This window comes from Dermacentor variabilis, chromosome 6 (genome assembly GCF_050947875.1).
Source record: "Dermacentor variabilis isolate Ectoservices chromosome 6, ASM5094787v1, whole genome shotgun sequence".
Lineage (NCBI taxonomy): Eukaryota > Metazoa > Arthropoda > Arachnida > Ixodida > Ixodidae > Dermacentor > Dermacentor variabilis.
In genome coordinates, this window is record NC_134573.1 from 58,885,537 (window position 1) to 58,908,512 (window position 22,976).

Below are 22,976 nucleotides of genomic sequence, written 5' to 3' on the forward strand. Positions count from 1 at the left end.
TCAACTTTCATCCCAGTCTTGAGCTGCAGCAGCCCTGCTCGGGTGGTAGAGCCCTTGTCGGAAACGCGATCCACTCGCCAGCGCTCCCGGGTCACTTCAGACACTTTGCCAAAGGAGGCTAGCGCGGTCTTCACGTTTTCGTAATCCACCCCATGCAGATGCCATTGGATACGAAGCTTCACCTGTTGTTCCTTGGGGTCGATCACTAGGCAGCGACGCCCATTCACCCGCAGCTCCTTGAGTGCCGCCAGCTTTTGGGCATCCTCGGCTGTCTTCATCGTCACCACCCGTACATGGTTGATTTGGTATGCTCCAAGGGCGACGACGCCAGAGAGCATACCAACAGCTTGAAGCGCGTCTCGAAAATCCTCTACACGAAACGGGCGAACACGAGCGTCGCCTTGCAAAAAAACTGTGTTTAAAACAATACGTCCTGTAGGTAGCCGAGGTAAAATTATCTGGTAATCCATATATCTTCTTCCGTCGAAAGCCTGTTGCCGCAGCTAACAGCCGCATTTGCCGCTCCATTGGAGCCCATGATCCCGCGATCCGTTCAGCTCAGGAGCCGGAAGCCGAATGACCAACACAGCCACGTCGCCATCGAAGTGCGCTCTTTTGCCGGTATTGTCCTGTGAACCATAGAAAAATGGCAAAAGAATTGCATCGAGGCACCGGTGAGATTCGAACTCATGACCTGCTGTTTACTAGACAGGCGCTTTAACCAACTAAGCCACGGCACCATTCTTTTGTTTTTTTTTCTTTCTTTCATGGTATTTATTATAGTTGCATTCAACCATTCAACCAGACGTTCACCAGTTCTGCATAGTCAGAGAATGGAGGGCACAATGAAAGTCACACACAGAAAAGGTAGCGTTCATACTGTGAGTAGAAACGTTCGTGTCACTTTAGAAGGGTGGCAAGGTTAAGCACCTCAACAAAATAGGGTACCAGTCCGGTTGTACACCGAGTCCATCATAAACCTGCTTTAGGTATAGTGTCATTTGGATGAAATTTTCCCTTGTAGGTACAACCGTTTCGGCGTTGCGGTCCATCATTTGCGTTTTCCACAAACTGTGCATTCCCATCACAAAAAACATATCGAAAGGCGCACTATTATCACAGGTTGGTAGCAGGTATCGCACAGTATGAGCGTTAATCTCAAAGTCTTTCTTTAAAGTCCGTTGGAGGACATCCCAAAATAGGATGGCGTCGGTGCAGCTAATAAAACAATGTTCAATTGTCTCTGGCACATCACAAAGGCGACAGTTAACAGAAGAGACAAAGATACCCTTTTTTTGTAGCCATGTTTTAACCGGTATGGTTTCACTATGAACTTTATAAAAGAATGTTTTGCAGCAAGGGGATAAATACATTTTGCGAACTCGCTTTAGCACATCGTGGCCTGGCAATTTAATGTATATTGATCGGTAACGTGGAGGCGGAAATAGCATGGATAGTAAGTCTTTGTACAACGTTTTGCGCGACACAGAATACAAGTATTCAGTGGAAAACCGAACTGTCAGGAAACGAACCGCCAAGTAAACTTCTATCATGAGCCCCCACAAGCATAAGCGCGAAGAAAAACTTGAAGAAACAACTAAATCAGGTAACACATTAACAAGTGTGACTTGCATGTATGAACGAATTACAGGATGGGAAGTATCGCGAAAATAGAAGAAACGAGACACTATTTGCCGCACATAAAGATGTACTGAGCCCAGCCCACCTTCACTAACAGGCCTGAAGATATTGTCGCGCCTCATGGGCTCAAAAGTTGAAGACCATACGAAGGTTGTAAAGATACGGTGAAAGCGTTGGATGTATAGCCTAGCACAATGGATAACTTGCAATACATAGAAAATTTTTGTTGCCAAGAACTTATTGCAGGCTTCGGCTTTCCCAAAAATAGAAAGTCGTTGTGGAACGAATGTCTGGGCGTAACTTTGCAGTACCGAAACCCGTTCTTTCCAATAGTGTGCGCTTAATTTATATGCGTCTAGCGGCACGCCAAGGTACTTTGGCGGGACATCAGTCCACTTAACGCCTGCAAACTGTTCTGGTGTATAGCACCATGAGCCAAACCATAAACCTAAACTTTTTGAGGAGTTCATTCGCGCTCCTGATACGCTGCCAAATTCTTCTATTTGCGATACTACTTTTTCAACACTGGACTTATCCGTGCAGAAGAACGCTAGATCGTCTGCATAAGCTAAGACTTTAACTTCATTACCCAGTATATTGAAGCCATGGATATTGAGCCACGGTATTTGTCATAACACAGAATACTCAATTATTACACACATGTAATAAATGCAAAACTTCGAAAGAAAATTACAATCATGCCACCCGTCCGTATAGGACAGGCGTTGTCACATTAAAATTCCTTCATGGCTCTCAGAGCTTCGAGCCTCGATAGCCAATCCGGTGCACATTCTTGCATTTTTTGTGTATCAACAAACCGTGACATACATTCTTTGAAATATATATGAACCGGCCGTGCGTCGGGATCGCAGTAGTACCCTGTCATTCTAGCCCGCCATATACAGTGGAGTGCATCTAACATAATAAAGTCAAATGGAACCACGTCTTCATCCTTAATAGGCAGATACCTGATCCCTTGGGGGTTTACAGGTAATTCTTTCTTCAGGGTTCGCTTCAAGACGTCCCAGAAGAACGCAGCCGCCCAGCAGTGCAAGAACACGTGATCTATGGTTTCGGGCTTGTTGCAGATCAAGCAGTGAGAACCGCACGGTACGAGACAGCCTCGTTCTTCCGTAAATGTCTTCACGGAGAGCGTTCCAGTGTGGAGCTTAAAAAAAAAGGATTTTACCCCTGGTGGCACCTGCATGCGTTTCACCCGTTTAAGAACGTCCTGTCCTTTCACTCCACTGTATACGGCTCTTTATAGCTGCACTGGGAAAACTATATCACACACTTTTTATAGAGCGTTTTCATTTTCACTTGACACAGGTAATCATTTGAGAAACGAACAGTAGTAAAACGGACACTGTCGACCACTTCCTTAATAATATTTGGGGTTTTACGTGCCAAAACCACTTTCTGATTATGAGGCACGCCGTAGTGGAGGACTCCGGAAATTTTGACCACCTGGGGTTCTTTAACGTGCGCCTAAATCTAAGCACATGGGTGTTTTCGCATTTCGCCCCCATCGAAATGCGGCCGCCGTGGCCGGGATTCGATCCCGCGACCTCGTGCTCAGCAGCCCAACACCATAGCCACTGAGCCACCACGGCGGGTGTCGACCACTTCCTTAAAATAGCCACGAAGTGTTCCATTCATACTTGCCGTAGTGATAACATGTGCCGGCAATGCGTCGCTTAATCTGAGCTGACATACCGTGCGCAGAAAAGGATCGCGCACATCGCGGAAAAAGAAAAATCGGTTCAGCAGTTGTCGAAGAAAAAGATGGGTCAATCCCACACCCCCGTCTTTCCCTCTTCTGAACAAATTTGTTCGGCTGCACCTTTCCCATGTTGAACACCATATGAAAACCGCAACCACTCTGTGCAGCCTTTGTACATTTACTGTAGAACAATACAACGCTTGCATAACATAGTATAACTTCGCGATTAAAAAGATGTTACAAACTGTCGCTCTTGCAAAAACTTACAGGTTTCCAGAACCTTTCTATTTGTCAGCTTTTTCTTTCATTTCACTCGTTTGGTTCCTCCACTATTCATCACTGCTATTGTAACTATCTGGGGGAACACCGAGATACCTAGTCGGGGTTTTGACCCACCTCACATTCGCGAAATATTCCGGTGCGGTAAGCCAGTCCCCGTGCCACAGCCCGATGGATTTGCTCCAATTTACTCTTCTACCCGTGACTTCACAGAAACGATTTACTACAGATATTGCTGCGGTTACGCTTGGTTTTTCTATGCAACACACTGCAATGTCGTCTGCATACGCCAGTAGCTTCACTTCTGTCGCTGCCAATCTAAAACCACGTATTTTGTGATTTTCATTGATTGCCACACGCATGGCCTCTATATTGATAGCAAACAGAAGTGGGCTGAGGGGACAGCCCTGGCGCACTGAACGCATAATGTTAATGGGGGCCCCCAGTTACTTATTAACAATTAATCTGGTTGTGCAATTCTTGTACGCCATGGCTACGCCCTCAGTAATGACGGAACCGACAATAACGTGATCCAAGATGGCAAGCAAAATAACATGAGCGACACAATCGAAAGCTTTCTCGAGATCGAGCTGGAGAACTGCAACGCCTCCTCCGGTGACGTCATGGCTCTCGAGAACACATCGCATCTTATGGATGTTAGAAAAAATAGTTCGCCCTCTGATGCCACAAGTTTGATGGTCTCCGACTATTTCTTTGATGATGCCTTGGACTCTGGTAGCTAAAATATTCATAAATATCTTGTAATCAGCATTTGTTAGTGATATTGGCCTATAGAACGACACTAATTTTAGTTTAATCTATTTGATCGCTCTTAGGTATTAGTATGGTGAGCGCTTTTCCAAAGGAAGGGGGCAAACATTTCTGCTGATAAGCGTCGTTTGATACATCTGCCAACATTGGAACCAATTCTCTCTTGAACGCCTTATACCACCCAGCGCATAGGCCATCACGTCCAGGCGACTTTCCCAGGTTCAAATCGTCGATTGCCTTTTCTACTTCCCCCTCAGTTACTTTGGCTTCTAATCGTTCTTTGGTATCATCACTTATTAGCGGCATGCGATTAAGAAAATTCGCTTCAAAACCCCCTACATTCGCCGCCTGAAATGCAAAGAGCGACTGGTAGTACTCGAAGAAGCGGCCCCAATGCTCTCACTGTCTTCAACGACAGTCCCATTCATTAGAATTTTATTGATGTGGTTTCGCCGTCCGTGCGTCTTCTCTAGACCAAGCGCCCTTTGGTGGGCGTCTCCCCTGCCGATAGTGCTTCTGTTCGCGCACGCACGATGGCACCTTGATAACGCTCTTTGTCGAACTGTTCAAGTTTTTCCTTCAGGTTTCGCACATCGCCTTTGTACGTACCAGGTTCTCTACACTCAAGCGTTATCAGCTGCTCAAGTATTCTTCTTATGCCCTTTTCTTTCATTTACCTCTCAAATTTTATGCAACTCGACCGTTCTATGGCTTTAATTTTAACCTTTTGTTTAAAACATTCGCCCTTCTCTGTTATTGTTTCCGCTGCATCCTCAACTATTCCATTAACCGCCTCCCTTACTGCTTTTGCAAACCACTGATCATTAAGTAACAAAGCATTCATTTTCTACAGATCCCAATTAAGAGCATGTTTCCTTTTCACTACACCTATGTGACATTTTACGAGGCAGTGGTCCGAAAACGCTACGGGAACTACAAAAAAACTGCGGCATCTTGGAATCGTATCCAATGACATGTACATTCGATCCAGTCGTGCGTGACTACTGCCCTGAAAACGAGTTAAAGTCACTTCACGGCCCCCTTCCAGACACTCGAAAACATCGCCAAGTTCATTTACACCTATTAGTTTTGATAATACGCTACAGCTTTTGTCTCGCACACCTGCATTATTCAGTCGGTCTCTGGCATTCAACACACAATTAAAGTCCCCTAACAAAATAACGTGCTTATCACAACGGACATGCTTAGAAAGGTTAGTAAAAAACAAGACACACTTCTCCACTGAATTCAGAGCGTAGACGCATATGACGCGGAATTCAACATTACATATCAAAACATCGCAAAAAACAATCCTCCCAGATTTGCAGGAAAATAGACTTTGAATCTGCAGTCCAGACAGCTTCTTGACAAACAGAATGCACCTCCCGGACGTGCCTACCGCATGGCTCACCACCGCAAAATATTTGTGCGTGAATCGTCGCACCATGCTCCCGGTCTGCTCCCCTCCATGAACCTTCATCTCTTGGACGGCTAGTACGTCTGGGTTGTGGTCAGTGACCAACCGTAGCACCTGACTTTGCCTACGACTAGCTACCAACTCTCGCACGTTCAATGTGGCAATAATAAGGGACGGTATTTCAGCCACCTCTAACTAGCGAGAAACGCAGGCCCGGAGCATGGTGCTTACCGTTCACGACTAGCCCTCGGCTAGCCGCCTCCGGGACCTCTCGGTTTGTTTGTGTCGTTAGGAGAGGCCGCTTTACCCACAGGCTTCTTTTCAGGTGGTACATTAGGCTTTGGCTTGTAGCCCATCCGCCTTCCTTGAGGCGCCTTCGTCGTCGGCCCTTCGCTGGTGTTGGTGGCACCAACGTCCTTGTCCTTGGTCTCGTCGTGGGGGCGCTTGACTGGCGCACCGAGAGTCACAGTCCGCTCACCGTCGTTAACTTCCTTATCCTGCAGCATTGCCGTCGTGTCGTTGTCGGGTGCGTATTCGTTAACGCCCCCCGTAGCAAGGTTCACAGCAGGCAGAACTTGTACCGGTTTGTCTGTCTTCTCGGTAGCCGCAGCCACCGTGCCTTCAGCGCCGGCGGTAGATGACCCTCGGAGTGTCGCTGTTGAAACCAAGTCTCCTATCCCTTTGTCGGCGTCCTCCGTCTCGACCACGTCCATGACGTGCTCAGCAGCAACGTCACTCGCTGCTGGTCCTGCCACGGCGGCGTAGGATTTGACGCAGTCAGCGTAAACCTGGCCGAAACGTCTGCACCTGGAACAGCGCGGGACATTACACTCTCGGCGGACGTGCCCGGTGCCTTGGCAGCGCAGGCACTGCATGGGTCGACCGGGCACGATCACCAAGGCCAACTCTCCGCCGACGCGGACCTGACGAGGAAGGTCCTCAACTTTGACGCCGCTTTTTAGCTTGAGGAGCACCGTCCTGGTGGTCGACGTCTTGTTTCCCATGCCTTCGACTAGCCACCGCTCCCGGCTCGCCTCCTCCACTTTTCCGAAAGCCGCGAACGCTGTCCGGACGTCCACGTCGGCCACACCGTATAGCAGCCTGTGAAGCCTAAAGCTTCACCTGCTACTCCTGCGGGTCCACAATGACGCACCTTCGTCCCTTCACTTGCAGGTCCTTAAGGGAAAGTAGTCTTTTCATCGCCGTCGCATCATTCAGGGTCGCCGCCCAGACGTGGTTTATCTGGTACGCCCCTATCCATACCAAGTCAGGCAGCAGGCCTGTCGGCAGTAGGGCGTCCCTGAAATCTTCGACCTTGTATGGTCTCACACGCACATCACCGTGCAAAAACACGGTGTTAATCGCAACTCGTCCTTTCGGCAGTTGAGGCAAAATCAACTGATAATCGTTATCGTCGTCAGTGATCCTGTTTCCGCGACCAAAAGTGGCCGCTGTCGCTGCTCCGGAAAAGGTCATGACCCTACGATCCGAAAAGCTCGGCTGCCGGATGCTGAATGAAGCCACGGCGCCATCAAAGTGCGCTGTTTTGCGCGTTCAACGCAATCGCGGGTATTGTCCTGTGAACGATAGAAAAACGGCAAAAGAAATGAATGAAGGCACCAGGGAGATTCGAACTCACGATGTCTTGTTTACTAGACAGGCGCTTTAACAAACTAAGCCCCAGCGCCATGGAAGCGCGCTCGTTTCCGCGTTCAACGCAATCGCCGGTATTGTCCTGTGAACCATAGAAAAACGGCAAAAGAAATGAATCAATATTAATAATAATATTTGGGGTTTTACGTGTCAAAACCACTTTCTGATTATGAGGCACGCCGTAGGGAGGACTCCGGAAATTTTGACCACCTGGGGTTCTTTAACGTACACCTAAATCTAAGCACACGGGTGTTTTCGCATTTCGCCCTCATCGAAATGCGGCCGCCGTGGCCGGGATTCGATCCCGCGACCTCGTGCTCAGCAGCCCAACACCATAGCCACTGAGCAACCACGGCGGGTGAAATGAATCAAGGCACCGGTGAGATTCGAACTCGCGATGTCCTGCTTACTAGACAGCCGCTTTAACCAACTAATCCACGGCGCCAGCGAAGTGCGCTCTTTTGCGCGTTCAACGCAATCGCCGGCATTGTCCTGTGAACCATAGAAAAACGGCAAAAGAAATGAATCAAAGCACCGGGGAGATTCGAACTCACGATCTCCTGTTTACTAGACAGGCGCTTTAACAAAAAAAAAAAAAAAAAAAAAAACTAAGCCACGGCACCAGCGGTGCCAATGTGATGCGAGTCTATGTAGGCTCGAAGATAGCCGATTGACCCAATTTATTCGTATCATTGGCTTTCAGCTCACGACGACGGCGGCTCCTTGCAGGTTGCAATACCGGATCTCGCGGGCGTCTTCAAGGTTTAAAGAAGTGCCTATAGATAAAAAGCCGTAGCTGCCAGCTTATACAAAAGGCGGTGTCACAGGGAGAGCATTGTGGCACGCCAGTTGATGAATTTTTGTTGAAGTAAAATTTGCCGTTACATTATCGCTAATATTTTGCTTAATCTGCTCGATCAACGAGATAAAATCAAGGACTTGAAGGACGCACAAATTCAGCGAAATCGAGATTTTGTCGCATTCGTTCAAATGTAGATTACCCTAACTCCGGTAACAAGGTGTATTTTCGTTAGGAGCGCGACGATTAAAAGTCAAGTAAAAAGTAGGAAAGAGCTCACAGCGCTTTTTCCTGCTACTTTCTTCACTTTTCATGCAGATCATCGCGCTGCTAGCCTAAGATGCAACATCACCAACATGCCCTTTTAGCCTATGTTTCGCTCGTGAATCAGGCACCAAACTCGAAAAAGCGGTCCGGAAGCAGACATTTATTAGAAATGTCTGCTGCTTCAGTTACAGCAATACATTTATTCTCAATAAGGGGTGTTTGTAAGCCGAGGTGAAGGACATGTAAAAGCAGCAAAATCTAACGATGCGCCTCTGCATTAGTTTCCAAAAGTAATTAACTGATGAGTTGATAAATTGAACAGATTCTGGGTGATAATGGTATCGACAATATCTGGGATTTAATTTGAAAGCTGAAGGCAATGGTGGCACAAGAAATTAAATATGCAGGCGTCATGAAGTTAATCTGATGTAACAAGATATGTGTGGTGATTTTATAGCAGCTTTACAAAGCAAGAATCGTTGGACAAATTAGCGCATGGTTATACAGATCAAAACAAGTCTTGAAATCTAAACGAAGACTATACAGACGATTGCATAAGGGCTCCTTCAGTCACAAAATGTATTGCCTGTCTGATCTCTTTTTTTTTTTGTTGGTGTTCGGTGCTGCCTTTTTTATGCATCACATTTTCGCATATGTACTGTCTCCGCAACTTCGTATTGTCACTCAGAGAGCAACCTTTTTAGCAGGTGTTCTTACCAGAAAGTTTTCTTGTCCACATGTCCTTCAACTCTGCAGGTGCTAGCTGCGGCTGCCTTGCCGATTATGCAACTTCGACCACTTTCTATCTTCAAGTGAGTGTGTGCGACTGGGCACGTGGTGAAAAATCTTGGTCAACCTCCCGGAATGGGAACGTGAACCCTGGGTATGTGCTGGAATACACAAGCCGAGCAACAGGTGAACAAGTCGCCAACAGACATAGAAGTCGGCTAGGGATAAGTGACTATGTTCGCAACAAAAGCAGCCGAGTTTGCACAAACGAGTGAAAGGAATAGAAAAACACCGTGGCGCACATTTTGCGAGGAGCGGAGGATGACAGGGAAACTAAGAATTCACTGAGCGGAAATCAAAAATATTAGCTGCTCAGAAAGGAACTACTTAGCAACAGTAGCAACCGAGTGTTCAGAAAGAAGTGAACAAAATTGGTTTTATTGTGAAAGGCAACAGAAACAACGGCCACAATGGAACAAGAGGGGGCATTGATAATTTTTATTGAGCGAGGAGAGTTGAGCTACATAGAAGCGAAGAGAGGCGAATTGAAGTACAATATCGAAGAAAGCTCCTCTGATGACTGATCCCCCTATAAGCGTGAAAATGGCCAGTATATTTTAAACAGGAATACGCAGAAAGCACGAGAGAATGACGATGGTGTTTTAAGGGGTAGAGCACAAGTGTAGGTGAAAATAGGAAGGGAAGTGGGCCTCCTGTTCTTACGTTATCGCGCATCGGGGCGCCTTGGCGTCGGCTTTTAGAGATTTTACCGCGAGTGACAGCAGAGAAGAGACCTTCCAGTCGGAGTGAGCGACAGCTGTATATTTCTTTCATGGCGCAAAAAAGCGACATCACGCAAAGTACACGACACACACTGACTACAGCGACAAGTTGCAGCCAACTGAATCTTACGTCGCAATATTCTTTTTTTTTTCACCAGTACTTCGTGCCACTAAAATTATTTACGCGATCCTGCTTTCTTGGCGTCTTCTAATGTCCTTGCTCTAGTTCCTCAAGGGCAATTTCATCAGAATCCCTTGTTTCTGTTCCGATGCTAAAAATGCTTTCTGTCGCTTAACTTTGAATGAGCTAGCGCTTTGCGGCCCGATATTCATGGCTAGCCAATATTTAATTTATGCTACGCGTAGGTTTCCATGCTATTTAAAGGGAGATAAGTTCTTATCAATTACATTTCTTTGTTACTATCAACCTTTTCTTTGTTATGGCTTTTCTGATGGATTGCTAATACTTAAAAGTAGACAGTTCGACGAAATATGATGTCCGATACCTTTTCTACTGTGGGCGTTCTCGCTTACATTAGGGATGCGTACAGATGAGGCTGGTTGATGTGAATGCCTGCAGTGTAGCAAAATATTCAGATATAACGATTCATTGTCGTAATGGTGTGCGGAATTCTGTGACGTAGTCGGTACAGAGGAACTTACCTTTCTGCAGCGCCAAGGTGCATTACGAAACGTGGTAGTAACAGTGAGTGTAATGCGGCTGCTCCTCTGGTGGTTTGGTTCTGAGGCAAAGAGGGTAATAAGGTCCGATTTTTGACCAGCGAGGAGGTAATGCCCAATGTGACACATGGAGCAACATGGCGCCGCAGAGTGAGCGGTGTATTGCAAAGCTAAAGAATGACCCTAGTTCTACGAGTACTATTCACAATTGGCATGCATGCTGCAGATTCATGTGAACAGGGTTCATTGACAATGTACACTAACACTTTGTGTTCCGTCGAAATGCGAGACCATTACGAACGATTGAGTGGTGCAGTGTCTCTCAAACTGTGGGTCATGACATACAAATCGGCCATGAGCCTTTTTCTGTGGGTCACGGAGCGTTCAACTATGCGTGCAATGTGGGTCCCTATAACATAAAATTATTCCAGTCTGTTTTCATTCCAGTCTCCTGACGTCGAACTTGCGCACTCGTCGAAGCAAGCATCGGGCGGTAACTGGCCGCGTTATTTAAAAAGTCTAATCAAACGCTCTCCGAGGTCACTTCATTTTACATTCAGAGCGAGCAGCATTGATTACATTGAGCGTGAGATAAATGTGTTTTTCAGAGCGTGAAAGAAGCCCGCGAATACACGCGAAGCGCGTCGAGTGGCCAGTCACTCGGCAATTCGTGTGCGCCGCGGGCTTCTTTCATGCTTCGAAATACAATTTAATGTAGAACGTATCGATCAATAGAAAACCGTCACGGGAGCTTTCTCATGTTGCTCTACAATTTTGTCATTGACAGTTTTCATGTAATATTATATTTGAGAAGTTGGTTAATTAACTAAGACTAGTTATCTAATTAGACATACTGAAAAAATGTGAGTATCTCCAAGTGACGGCAAACAACATTAGCATGATTTTGCGCAGCTAGGTGGCATTTGCGTATTCTTAATGTTTGACTCAAGTGACATGGGACACCCTGTATATGGTGATAGCTTTAGTTGCAACTCTTGTTGCGTGAAATGCACTGGTGGCGCTTCAACGGAACGATCCGGCTGTTGACAGCAGCAGAGCTTGTACGACAAAGTATAGAGGCAGGCCGGCAGTTAGCACCATGTTCCCAGCAATATCGTGTTCCCACTCTCAATGTCCCCATGATGATGGTATACACTGGCACGGCCACTATACATACATACATACACACACACACACACACACACACACACACACACACACACACACACACACACACACACACACACACACACACACACACACACACACACACACACATATATATATATATATATATATATATATATATATATATATATATATATATATATATATATATATATATATATATACCCACCAGCGGGAGTACCCACCAGCGTTTGCGGCTTAGGAGCTTCATAGAGATTGTTTTTTCCTTCCGCTTACACAATTCGTTTAAAAGGAGAAGCTGCACGCTATCCAGGTCGGGAGAAGGACGCCGCTTCAACATAAGGCACGTACCCACTTGATCGCCATCGTCTTCAACCTCGTCATCGGTACAAATTGCGCCAGCTGCCCATACATGCACATGCAATGGTAGCCTGTTGTTCTGCAAAAGCAAATACTCATCCAGGAAAAAACGTTGTGGCTTCCATAGTAACAACCAAACTAGAGTGTACTAAACGGAACCACCCCACCGACGCCGCAGAAGCCGCACGCTCACACTTGCGGTGCTGAGCAGCGCCTCACTCACCGTACTTGCAAGCTGTCGCAAAGTCTCAATGCTTTTAAACGCTAAAAAATGGTGTACCTATTCTATTATCGAATAAAAATAGGAAAATTCGGATATTTGACTAGTTTCCATGTTGTTTTTGTTGAACGATGCTGGCATGGATACTTCGTGAGCAGGAGGCAACCTTGCGCATCGCTGCGAGATAAATTGCGCTGCCGCAAACGCATGTGAAAGCTGTCAGCGAAAATAGCTCTACGACGTGCGCGGGAGAACGATCTTTTTAGCCCCAATCGCGCCATGTGAAACAGCCTTCAGACGGGCTGTAGTGGGATCCAGCGGCCATGTCATGGCCCCCAACCTCGAGCGTCTCATGTCGACGTCAAATAACGTTGCGTTGACACATGGACTTGGTAAAGAAAAAAATAAGCCCGGCCTCATGAAAGCAGCTACCGAGGGTCCGACTAAAGAAAACGACGTGTCGTGATTGCGACAGCAGCACTCCTCGCGCTCGTGCGTTGTTGCTCTTTGCCCTGAGCGCTTCTCGTGTACCTCGTATTCGCAACAATATAGCTTTAGAACTGTGCAGCAGTACCTTTCTGGAAGCGTTTCTGTGCGGCAAAAACATTCACGAAAGAAAAGTTCAAAAAAAAAAAAAACGTCACGTTCGAACAGCGGTTTCCAACGCGGGAAGGCGCAAAACAAGACTTCTGACAATCTTCGTTAAGAGCTTCTCACCTTAAAGTTCGCAATCGAAACCTTCAGTGTTGTATATTGACTTATGTTTACTACGTTGCTTTCAGTAGAAATCTTCGCTGACAATTGCTGCGTTTCACTGTTGCATAACAACTGTCATTGTTGAGGAAGCCTATACAACATACCATTGTCAGACAGGCAAATTTAGTGACACTAAGCGAGTGCGCTTTGCCATTTGTGGCATTTTCAGACTGGCACACGACAAAGCTTAGCGACACTCGCGCTAAACTGTACCCGTGGAAAAAGGGAGGGGGGGGATCAGGGTAACGTTGTGTCTCGAACAGCCAGTCTCTCGCGAAGTTTTCGTGTATCCGCGGGCTGCTTTCAAGCTTAGAAAAGCTATATTTATGTAGCACATAATGAGGAACGGAGAGCGGTGCCGGGAGTTTTTCATGCTGCTCTTCAATGTTCTATTGGACACTTTTGAAGTAATTATGATATTCGAGATGTTGCTAAAATAGTTAGGAATAATTACGTAATTAGGCGACTGAAAGAAATTACCTGAGTATCTCCAAGCGGCAGCAAATAACATTACTTTGGTTTTGTTCAGCTGCGGCGCATTTGCATAATTTTGAAGTTTGACTCAAATTGAATGGGACACTAGGAGAAATACAGCTTGTAGTTTATTGTGCCGAGTACACGGGTTCTGCGTTCCGTTCTGTTTAGTATTCTGGGGTTCCATTTTGTAGAAGTGACTTTTTTCACGCCAATGCCTTTTCGCAGGACATCAATGCTTTTGGAAATGGTGGGTGCGTACGCACGACGTTTTTTGGATAGTCCAGTCAAAAGTTCCCTTCTTTGGCCAGATGTTTCTTTCGTGTTCCTTTCTCTTTTTCTGGGCCTGTAAACCAAATTTATTTTGTAAAAGGACATTTATTATAAGGGGAGTTCCATTCTACGTAAAAAAAAAGAAAATGTTTTACAACCTCCCAACGCAAAAGCCGCCGCACCTTAAAAAAGAGAAAGCAAACACAAGTGCTCAAATGTTTCAAGCCATAGCAACATATTTGTCGAATCTGCATCCAACCCATGTTGTTGAGAGCAGGAAAAATGGCGACCTCTGTTGAAGCCGTACAGCTGATCCTCGAGCGTGCACGCTAGTTTGTAATGCAGCGCAGGAAACTGCGATCCACAGCAGTGTACTTTCTTCACCGAAGAATTTCAGACGCTTCTTCCGGGAGCGTGAAATGCAAGAGTGATGTGGGTAAGTACTGCTCGTGTAATGCTTGCATTGTGTGCATTTCACTGCCCGTGTTTCATGATGTGTGATCTTTTTTTAGGAAGAGCTAACAAGAATTATTCATAACGCCCTATGGCCCGAAGACAAAATTTGGAACGTAGTGACTCGAGAACTGACAAGGCGCTGAGCACTTTTCAGTAGGAATAAAGATAAAATCAGACATCCATCCGTTTGTAGCAATTGCTACAATGGAAACCCATACGGGTTCCTCGAAAGAAACGCCTCGTAGTTGAAGAACAATTCGTCGTGTTCTGGGACTCGAACCCGGGACCACCGCCTTTCCGGGGCAGCCGTTCTACCATCTGAGCTAACCAGGCGGCTAGCAGATGGCAGGGCGAAGTCGAATTTGTCGCCAACACGAAGCAAAGGCAAGTGTTTGACGTAGTAGTTCTGCGGAAACCCGCGAGGTGGAGAGAAGTAGTGAATAAAGGAAAAATCAGACATTCACCCGTTCGTAGCAATTGCTGGTCGTAGCAAGCTGGCCCAATATGTGTGGGCTTTGCGGGAAGTCCGGCCGCAGAGACTCGAAATGGAGCGCCGGCCACGCGAGAGCCCCCGATGCCTGCTTCAGCAGCTACTGGCTGCACTTGTTTGTGGCGCCAGCCAGGCCCCTCACCCTTCTCAGTTCTCTCGCGAGAAGAAGCATAAGCAAGGAATTTGACGTCACCATTTTCTTCTTCTTCTTTACTTTAACAAATTTGCTGATGTAGTAATGATGATACGAAACCCGATTATTGCTGACTTACAACGAATTATTGTTTATATCACGCTTTAATGCAACCGCACATAGCACAGAACATGCAGCATGAGTGTGTGCTTGAAGTGATACTGCAGCAATGGGATTGTCCTCACCATCAGGCTCACCTGCACTAGTACCAGAAATCATGGTGGTTCGGGCATTCCGACTGTGACGCTGAAATTGCTAGGCACCTGCTTGTTGGCATGTCATTATGAACGCGAGGCGGCACTGTAATTGTTCTTCAAATACGTCTTGCCTTAACAAAACATTAACACCGAGAAAACAAAAGCTATTTTATTTCAACCAAAAAATAAAGGTGTGAACTTAGAGACCGACAATACAATAGGTTCTTCAAGAATTCAGCTTGTTCGGTCAGCCAAGACGCTAGGTGCGTTTTTCGACAGCCATATGTTATGGACTGATCAGATCGACTTCCTTGGAGGAAAACTTGCGCAAGTCGCTGGGGCGCTCTTCAGTTTAAGACCGCTGCCACGCAAGGTCAAACTTATGTTGTACAACGCTCTCTTCCTGATTCACACACTCTACTGCTGTCTCGTGAGGATTATGACGTCTCCTACAAACATAAACCGGTTATTCTTGCTTCAAAAAAATTGGCTGAAGGCATAGCTTGGTAAAGCCTGGAAGATTGTAAATACCCTTGGCTGCGCCTTGGTTCGGCTGATGTGTGGACATGGTTGCCCTTTGTTAAACTTATGGCTATACATCATCCGACATAGCGCAAGGCAGCGCGCTGACCACTGCGAGGAGCCGAGCTGTAGCCCCATTTATCCTCCTGGCGTGACGTCACACCAGCGAGCGCCCTCTCTCGGCAGCGGCGCGCAAGGCTTCGCCTCCACCATCGATGCCGCGAGATTGGGCCCCGTTTCTCGGTCTGGCGTGACGTCACACCAGCGAGCGCCCTCTGTCATAGCGGCGCAGCAGCGGCGCAGCAGCGGCGCAACAAGGCTTCGCCTCCACCAACGATGCCGCGAGCTGGGGCCCCGTCTCTCGGTCTGGCATGACGTCATACGGTCACGTGACCCGCAGCTGTGTAAGGAGGCACTACGACCACCGATGTGCCGAAACTGCAAGCAGCATTGCTTTCGCAATAAAAGGTAATACGTAGCTTCTGTAATGCTCCAGTAGACGCTCCAGTAGACGAATAGAGGTGCTCCAGCACCTCTATTGAAACAGTTGAAATTACTCACACTGCATTCTCTGTTAAGAGTTAAGCCTTTTACTAGCCTATCGTAAAGAAGTAAAACAAAGCAAGTCATGGATTACTTGGGTAGCGCAATTAATTGGAAACAGTACAGAATACAGTACATGGTCACCTGAACACTGGTATGTGCCGCATCCTCGCACAAACTATGCTCTTCAAATGTTACAGTATCGCTTACCACGCCTGTTAAACACGCCTAAACATAATATCATAGATGTCACTTCTTGTCCTATATCACGTTTATATGAGTATTTCAGTGATTTTTGAACATCACTTAATTCGTTGTTTGTGACTGTTTCTGAGGTAGACTGTCGTTACACATCTCCGTTTGATATTAGCCTTTGTCAACGGCTGAATCATGCCTTATTCTTTCCTTACAGTGTTTACTTGGTTAATGGTTCTATCACTGCTTTTGTTGCTCTAGTGTAGACTGTGAACTGCGTAGTTCTTTTTTGTAATGTTTTTTTACATTGCATTTCTGTTTCCTGGCATAATGTCTTAGTCAACTAGTCATTTTTTTGCTTATGTATTATTTTATTACTTTTGTCGGTCCTGAATTAGAGCCTGTGCCTGCTCCTGCAGTCCTCAGACCGGGTTTAAGGCCCGTCAAGTTGCTGCAACCAACTTTTTCCTTAAATCCCCCATAAATTGTGTACTGATGGAAATAAAGGCAAATAAATAAATAAATGGCGGCAATCACGTGTTGAGCGGCGGAGGAATTCTGACCTAAATATAATGTCGCAAGCGACCTATGAACAAACAGAAAAAAAGTTACGAGCATTCCTTGCTTATCCTCCTATATTTAATTTGCATTGTGCACATATATATATATATATATATATATATATGCTCTGGGCATTTTTATACAATTTCTTATCCCGGCATTACACAGCTTGAACGTCTACTGTCCTTTCTTGTGCAACTCTTGCATTGTCATATTACTTGTTTTCATTCGCTGTTTTTTGGCTGCAGGTTCTGGTTCGTGTGTAGTCCTTGCAGCGCAGTTCGTTGGCAATATTTATGAAGCAGATTCTCTTTGTTAGCGTCAAAGTATGATATTATGGCTTTTTTTCTGTAAGTATATAACTCCACAACGGCATGTTCCTTTCACATGTAGTGAAACGTGAACAAGGAGAAAGCAGGTGAAACAAGGTGAAAGTCCAGTGATCGAAACGTTAGCTCCTGCATTCACCTTGTTCACGTTTTGTTCATCGTCTTGAATTTCCATCTCCCGCATTCCCCGTCTTTTCCCTGGATTTCACATGTAGTGATGTATATGTACATTAGGCTATAATAAATATTGTTCTGCTGCAGCGTGATGATTCATGCATTTGCACATCTTGTGGCATGATTTAAACCGGATGCTATTTCCGTGTAACTGCGGGGTTTACAAGTTTTCTTAAACAGCCCGTGCCGCTACCTGAGATATCTTATGGTGCATTTATCTGTGATTTTTTTTAGATGCACGCAGAAGGTTATGGAGTATTTATTCTGACATGTCTCTGTGATACGTAGCATATGTCTCTACTAATGCAGCACTTCTGATGATTCTCACATTTATTTAACGAAGAGGCTGTTGCACATGATAATATGTGCATAAACACGTTTTACATTAAAAAATACCTGCATATTGAAGGTTGAAATGATAAAGAAAGCCGCAGTTTTGTTTATGCTTGCATTTACACATCACTACTACATTTGCAGTGCTGGCTTGCACTGTAAAAACTTAATTGTCCAATATTTCGGTTACTCATTTCTGCTATATTCAAGTGAGGTCACATCGTTGAACCCTATGAACTGCTAATGTGTCCACACAGTTTACGGGAGCCACAGCGTTTGACATGTTGGATGGCCGGTTGATTGCATTTTTATGACTAGGAAGAAACGGTGCGGTTGTTGTGAATCAAAATTCTGGACAACCAAGGAGGTGCACATGGAACAGCACGTTCGATGGAGCAGAAGGTGTGACGTGCGCGGGGAATTTTGGCTTCTGTGAGATTTTCTGCCTCAGTAGAAAGGGAGGGGACAAACTCTCATGTCCTTCATTGCACAAAGGGACTAGAGAACTGTCAGCAACACCATTAAGAAAAAAAAGCTGCAAAACAAAACTGCAGGCTACATTCATGGCACACAGGCTATCACGACGAAGACAGCAGCAGCAAGCAAATCGTGGCAAAGACGCTTTTAACAACTGCAGAATTTTCTTTCGCTTTCCATCTTACATATTTCTACTAAATATTCTGTTTTACTTGCTATAAATATAATCTCTACATAACCCTTCACTACGCAACTTTCATATTTCTCGACAAATCATAAAGAATTTGCATTATGCAGACATCAACTGCAATTGAGTACGAAAACTATTTTGTCAGCAATTTGCCAGCACTAAATTTTCGGTATCTTTTAGACCACCACATCTTGCTGACACTACAACAGCTTTTACACAGCTATAGCAATGCTCACGCTGCTATTTACGTCGCAACTGCGGCCACACACTGCTTGAGCAACGCATGTTTTGATACCGGCTATATGGAACATGCCAGAAACCGTGTCTCGATCGAACAGCCCGCCCTTTCAATAAATTCATTCGGGACCTCTTGTTTCGGCGCAGAACATGTGGTATGTGGTCACAATTAATGTAATGTCGGCTAATACTGCCGATCCTGCTGTAGTCATCACTTTCATCCTCAATTCTGTGCCGTGTTCAGTAAGACAAAGATTGCGCAACATGGAACATGATGCGGCAATGCTGGCCGCATGTTCCGGCTCATAGATGAGGGGCGCGGTACCGCTGCAGAGAGCGGAAATGGCTCTTTAAGAGCCCAATACGCCTCTCCACCACGGAACGCCTAGCGACAGGTGCTGTGTTGTACTTCCCTCAGTGTTTTGCATTGGAAGGTGGCAAAGTCCCAGTGTCAGGAGCCACGGCTCCAAGGGGTAGCCACTGTCACCTGCATGAAGATGAAAGATGAAAGTGTATTGAGTACTCCTCTAACGAGAGGCAATTCGACGACTGAGCAAAGCTACAGCATCATTCAGCAATTGTAGAGTTCTGAGGTTGAAGAATCTAGAGATTACTGTCGTGAGTCCATGTAAAATCATGAGTTGGGCATATCCGCCCCGACACATACTGCTAAGCAAATTAGAAGCGCACTACTCAGTGCCAGCCAGAAGCAGAAGAAATAAACACAATATGGCCCTACCAATGGCTCCGTAGTAGCACTAATGTGTGCTCATTTCTTCTGCTTCTTGCAGGTACTGGGTACATTAGTAGCAATAATATACGTGTTGTTTTATTCTGCTCCTGGCAAGCAATTGGTAGCATGCTTGTAACTTAGCCAACACTTATAACATTGTATTTAGGAACACTAATTAGTTTGATTTTTCCTACTCCAGGCAGGCAATTACTCATGTGTTTGCTACTCAGCCAAAATTTTGTATTGGGGCGGACGTTGCTTTCTATTCGCTACTGAAGCGTGACTGCGACGAAAAGTGTTTTGCCTCACCGAGCAGGTATTTCCTGAGATTGGCGATGTTCTCCGCTTGGAACCGACGGCGCAGCCACGTCGTCCTCTAGACAAACGAGTCGTGGTTCGACCGCGGTCGCATAGAATCCACGGCCAGGATCCTCATGTCCGCGTCGCAAATATGAGGAAAATGTGAACGGAGAAAGTCTGCGTTGACAAGTGCAACATAAGCGACAAAAATAAAGAGAGACGGCCCTAGAAAACGTGACGAACGTGCAATTGAGGGCGTAGTATCCCTTGCGGCACATTATTGCGGCCTTGCGCTCACCCTTCGTTGCGATAATGGCAATGACGCTGTCGTCCACGCATTCGATGACGCCGGGAAAAGCAGCGCACCGAAGGAAACCCTCCTTTAAGGCCTGCCTTTTTCTCGGCGGCCTTCGCAAAATGGACCCACTTGTTGCCAGCCCCTGTGTTTACGGCAGCCTCTGCCACTTGTCGCATGCATTCGCTCACGGTCGACTGCGACACACAGATCGTCGCCGCGCTCCGTACCTACGCTTGGAAGCTCCCGGTGGCGAAGAAGCGCAGCACACACACCACCTACAGCCGCACCGACAGTCCCGTCGCTCGCTCGGCTTTTAGTTCCCACGGCAGTTCCTCCCACAACAACTGCACCATTTCCTTCGATAGTCGAAAATGCCCTGGAAAATGGTCATCCTACCTGGCAAACGCGTCGTCTGGCTGTGCGCGTCCCCGTCGGCGGTGCGACGAGCCACCGCCTTAGCAATGAGAGGGGCAACAATTTTTTATGCCTAACGACCCTGCCTGTAGTCGTGCCAAAAATTTATGCCTCATGTTTAGCGTAAGGAGTGCGTAAACGCCATTTTGACGTTTCGGGTTTTTGCGGGTTCTTGACGTCGCCTGACTGACAGACAGAATGCGCGCAGCCTGGTCTTTTTGGACCAATGGCAGCGAGCTGATGGCGGCAAAATTTACAAAAAAAGTAATAGAATTCCTACAACATCGCACCCCTTGGTGGATGTCGGAGGGGGCATGGTGCGTTTGCTTCTTAGATTTGGGGGAAGCGCATTTATTTTTGAGAGTTGTTATTTAATTTGCCTGTATGGGTCATGGTTGTTTAGCTAAGGCATCGGGTTACCAAGGTAATCGCATTTTTGGGATAGGGATTGGCCACGAATCGGATGGCTCAGGGATAGTAGTAAGGGGAATTGTAAATAACCTAGTGAAGGAATTATTTAGCACGGAAACAGTCTTGAAACAAATAGAAGTTCGCCAACGGCAGTGGAAACGTCCCTATAACAGTGATCAATCGAGGAGCAGACTAGAGACGCGTTCTGTCGATCCTTCTGTGACTTTAATCAAACTTTCATTCCTGCTCGCAGAGAATGTATTGGATGATTAAATTGGCCGAGGTCGGGTGGAATGACGCTTCTAAAACATTTTAACGCGGAAGCCTTACGCGGTTCGTTGGACGATGACGATGACCGAAGTACGCCAGGTGCAAAAAGTGCCACAAATGCACACCTGACCTCCAGCCACGGTGTAAGACGTGCCTTCAGCTTGCGAGGCGCGTGTTGAGCGGGAAAGGGCGATGCGCGCGAAAGGTGTTGCGACGCTGACGTCACGCGCCGGCGGTGGTTGTGGCAACTCTCGACTGCGAAGCGAGACAGCCGGCGATGGAAGACGCCGGGTCAGTGGCATAATCGATTGCGCGGTATGCCTCGGAAGTACGCAACAGCCGAGGAGGCTTACCTAGCGAGAAACGAGGTGCGGGGCGCGGAGCGGCGGGAGCGAAATGAGATCACGGGAGCAAGGCGTTCGACCGCGAGTGCTGTTTTCCCCTGCTGAAAGGATGCAATGAAATTGTGTTCTGCTTGTTACACATTTGTAACACTTACTGGCAACAGGCATGCTGTACCTTCAAGTAGTGCATTAAGTGCTCGCATGTGTCGTTGAGGTCGACCTAAAAGCGCCTCACGTGTGCTTCACACTGCGGCTCGTTATGTCTTGCAAAATGTCTTGTCCCCGATTGAATAACCTAATGCATCATCAGGCATGCTTTCGCCTTCATGTTTTACAGAGAGGGTAACATGCTTCCGAACTTTCTTCCTTTAGTGCCAAAAACAATGACACATTAAAAGAACGATTATCAGTCTCCCTACAACGTCAACGCGTAATACATACCTAGGAGAAAGGATCAGATCACACCCTGTAAAGATATGTGTGTTACCCGATGAGAATAGTATAGCTAAAGAAATGTTGACTCATCATCCTGGTCCTGTGAAAGTGGATGTCAAGGGAAGCAGAAGAAAACCACCAGGAGAACTTCTCAGGAGGGTAAGCAATGCTTTATGGCTTTAGAGTAATAGTAATAATAGACGTAATGGCAACTTTGACAGCATGAAGCTGCCCATATCGGTACTACAACAACATTGAAATTAGTTCATAGGCTTGTTATTTTATATACGAAAAGCTAGGCACGTCACACCTCACATTGCCAGCTGCTGTCGACGCGGCAGCTTCCACAACGGTAATCTTTACCGAGCAATGTATGCGGGGAGCGCTACGTGCTGCATTGCATGTAACCACAGGAGCACCTTATCATCAAATATGTGGTTCATATGCTTGTTTTGAGCTTGTTCTTTATTGAAACGTGTGCTGTTCTGTATGTTTTATGCGTAATTCCAAGGAATTTATCTACTATTCGTTTCAATTCTCTGAATGCTTGTAGCCTCTGCCTTACCGGGGTAAAGCCATTACGTTTGGGGGCACAAGCGATTGATGATGGCAGTTTCTCTGTCAACGTTACGCCAAGAAGATATCCCGCATTCCTGCCCATAGACATCATCAGTGTAAAAATTTCTGTACCGCAGCGATTCCTGCATGAATGTGTCGATATGATAAGAGGGACTAGAGTCACAGTCAGACGGAAATATGCCATGTTTCCATTCCCCTTCAGAGTCGTGTAGGTCCAGTGAGGGGAATAGTCAAACATTCAGGCCGCACTCAGTAAGGACCAACTGACGCAGCGATATCTCAACCGGACTTGCTTCACATGCTCTGCTCTCGCCTCTGATC

The 22,976-nt window shown here is 46.4% G+C and overlaps 1 non-coding gene across 1 annotated transcript; it reads right to left on the reverse strand.

Annotated features, from left to right (window-relative positions):
• Nucleotides 1–666: 666 nt before the first annotated feature.
• On the reverse strand, nt 667–740 carry TRNAT-AGU (transfer RNA threonine (anticodon AGU)). Its single transcript has one exon. It is a non-coding gene; the product is annotated as a tRNA-Thr (tRNA).
• Between the last annotated feature and the right edge of the window lie 22,236 nt (nt 741–22,976).